This window comes from Pipistrellus hanaki (assembly GCF_964339955.1).
Source record: "Pipistrellus hanaki genome assembly, chromosome: 3".
NCBI classification, from domain to species: Eukaryota; Metazoa; Chordata; class Mammalia; order Chiroptera; family Vespertilionidae; genus Pipistrellus; species Pipistrellus hanaki.
This window is the reverse complement of record NC_140505.1, coordinates 50,666,234-50,669,790: the sequence shown is the minus strand read 5'-3', so window position 1 is coordinate 50,669,790 and position 3,557 is coordinate 50,666,234. Positions and strand designations below refer to the sequence as shown.

At 39.3% G+C, this 3,557-nt stretch overlaps 1 pseudogene across 1 annotated transcript; it reads right to left on the bottom strand.

The window, feature by feature from the left end:
- Positions 1–2,789: 2,789 nt before the first annotated feature.
- LOC311619126 (protein Churchill-like) lies at positions 2,790–3,241 on the bottom strand (annotated as a pseudogene). The gene has a single exon. The product of its transcript is annotated as a protein Churchill-like (transcript).
- Between the last annotated feature and the right edge of the window lie 316 nt (positions 3,242–3,557).

Genomic DNA, 3,557 nt, shown 5'->3' with positions numbered 1-3,557 from the left:
ACTGGGCAACACAAGGCAGGCTGGAAGATGGAAGCAAACTGTGTGCTTAGAAAGACAAAGGAAATGGCGGTGAACAAGTAGTTTCTGCCAAAGCAAGCTAGTTGGTTCCACCAATTTTTAAAAATTATGAAATATTTCTCATAAACTGTATAGATGTATTGGAAGAGAAAACGAATGATATCGCAGGTACACAGTTTAAGAAATAATATATTTCTTACAGAGTTGAGACCTCCCGTATGCCTCTCCATCTTTGCATCTTTTTGTATATTGCTCTTGAACAAGAACTGTTTTATTTTTGTGCTTCCTGGATATTATTTTTATGACATATATGTATTTATTTATTTTTGACATATATTTATATCCAAGCTTTGACTTTTTGTTATTTTTGGCCTATGTGAAAACAGTATCCTATAATATATACTTTTATGACAGTTTTTTTTTATTAACCTTTATGATTCTGAAATTTATTTATATTGATGTTTGTAGCTGTAAATGATTCATTTGATTGACAGGTAGTAATCCATTTGTTGGATAAACTACAATGGATTTACTGTTTCATAGTCATGGGCATTTGGGTTATTTTCAGTTTTATTTTTATTTTTCACAATCAATAGTGCAATGAATATTTCTGTACATATGTTTTCATACACATGTGTAAATTACTCCAAGGTCTGAATCTTCCTGCTGTACCAGAGCACTACTATATTAAAATTTTACACAGTAGTATGGATTCCTCAAGGAAAGTTTAAATAATTTAGATTCTCATTCACTCTGGTGTGAGTTTGTGGCTATGGAGTGCTAGCTTACAGAGTAGAGCTAAGACAGACTAGAACATTCCAACCCCCGAAACCCATTATCTTCTGTTGTGTTTTGTTTTTTTTTAAAAAGAAAATTTACAAAGTAAGTGTCTGAATTGTTGTTGCATGTCTGTTAGCTGCCTGACTTTGTGCAATGTGGCTGGGTTATTTGGCGAGATTTTGTGTTATGTGATGGCATATCACTTTCCTGAGGTATAGCGGTCTATGTGACAGAGCTAAGTTTATTTCAGAGATAAAAAAGGAGAGGTCCCCAGATTTCTCTCCTGCCCACTTCCCAGCCTCATCCTTATGACTTAAGATTTACTAGTGACTTCTCTTGAAAATGCAAACACAGTCCTCCTGATAGTACAGGAGAGTTTAGGTTTACGAAAAGCAGAGATGTTCTTAGTAATTGCAGATCCGCAAAGAGTGGTATCCAGGGTTCTCAAAATGGGGATAACTGAATGGGAAAAAGATAGTGTCCGCTGTGGCATCCTCACCACAAATGGCACGAGTCCTTCCACAGGCCTGCCTGAGAGAGCCCCTCCACACAAGCCAACGGCCTCACCCCCGCCTGACCTTGGTCTCCGCGATCCCTCAGTGGGATAAATCTCCGAATTTCACTCTAAAATCGCATTTCTATAGCCTAGAAGAAGGGCAATATTTCTGATGAGAAAAAAAAAATAGTGAATTTTTTTTTTTTTTTTTAGGAAAACATTCATCTAAATAAGAGTCACAGAGGAAAGAAACCTGTTCTTGTAGCACAGGTTGGCACACTGCTCATGCATCAGATAACCGATCTTGCCAATTCAACATAAATTTCGAGTTGCTTCCTCACATGACTCAGAGGTACCTGGAATTTGCCTATGTGGGGAAATCCTTGCAAACCTTACAGGCCTGAAGTATCAGGAAAACAACAACAGTCTGACATCTTAAACTGCATGTGTTTTATTTATTTTATTTTATTTATTTATTTTAAAATATATTTTATTGATTTTCCACAGAAAGGAAAGGAGAGGGATAGAGAGCTAGAAACGTCGATGAGAGAGAAACATCGATCAGCTGCCTCCTGCACACTCCCTACCGGGGATGTGCCCGCAACCAATGTACATGCCCTTGACCGGAATCGAACCTGGGACCTTTCAGTCCGCAGACCGACGCTCTATCCACTGAGCCAAACCGGTTTCGGCTGCATGTGTTTTAAATCACTTGTTTTGAAAAAACAACAACAAAAAAACTTCTGCCATTTTAAACCATGTGATAGTGGAGGAATTTATTTTCTACATAGACTGCCGGCTTGTCATAGTTATTCTTTGAAAGAAAACGAGGCAGAGTGAATGGAGAGTTTCTCCTTTTGTGGTTGGCTCCCTAGAGGTGAATAGCTCCTCAGTGCCTAGGCCATTCACAAGCCAGAGATCCCAGCTGCCTAACATGTAAAGTACTAGCACAGAGCAGTCCGTAGCTGAGGCTTCTCTGCACAGATGCCTGGTTTAAAGTCTCAATTGTGGTTCCCAGATCTGTCTGTTCTTCAGTTTTCTTTTCTTTCTTTTTCTTTTTTTTTTTTTCATGAATATTTATTTTATAGTTTGAGTTATAATCCAATGCTACTTAATTTTTTACTCGAATTTTTCCAGCTTTGGTTACTGGGAGCTCCTTAAGTTGGCTCTTCTGTCCTTTTGACATCCCCAACCACTGTGATTTTTTTCTGAGCACTTTCTTTTTTTTGTGGCGCAAGATGCTCCAGGCTCATCTTGCGTATGTATAGCCTTAGTCCTAGGGAAAGCCATTTCTCCAAGGAGCCCTGCTTCCTTTTACTGGAACCAAGATCTGGGCACTAGGTTCTCCCATTCTAATTATTTTTAGCCACACAGCACTAACAAAGATGCTTCATTCTGGCTGCACCAATGTGAACTGGGAACTTTGGGAGAAGAGCTCAGCTCTAGAGAACAGTACTCCCCCAAATTACTTCTTTGCTTTCAGAGAATAGGTAAGTCTAAGCAGAAACAAATAAGCAAATGATTTCCATTATAAACCAAGACAAGCCATCAGGTTTGTGGTATTGTCACCAACACAACCCAGTTACAACAGAACTGCAGAAGGGTCCTTAGAATAACAGAGTCATCTGTCGGGGGTCATCAGGAAGGATGCTGAAGGTGTCTTCAGCTTTGCCACATAACAAGCACAGCATGGTGTACTCCTGAAATTCATGCATGATACTGAATGTATATTCATGCCTGGCTATTACCTGATGACAATTCTGACACAGATGATCATAGGTAACTATTTCTTCTCCATCTTCCTCTTTCAAAGATTTGTTTGTGATCAGCATAAAATCCCTCTTACCGCACACTGCCCAGCCAGTAAAGTTCAGCAAGAAAGATCCATTCTCCAGGCAAATGTTTCCCCCGATTGGCATATTCCTTCTCCACACAGTCCCCGCACATAGCGATGCCGGTAACAGGGAAGGTCCTCCTCCAGTTTTCTATTTTGTAGAATATGAGCGATTATATTATACTACTTACCTGGTTGTATTTTCATAGGAATGAAATAATTATCCTCCACAATAAATATTCATGAGCCTCTTCTTTGCCAGATATTGTGCTATCTGCTAGTGCTGAAAGTTACTGCCTTGGAGAAAGAGCCCCCAGCAGTTTAGGGGGAGACAGGAATGTTCTGTAGAGGGAAAAATACACTCCTTTTTCACTAGGCCATTCTTGCATTTATACTTCCTTTCTTCATGTAGTCTTCAATTCTCTACAA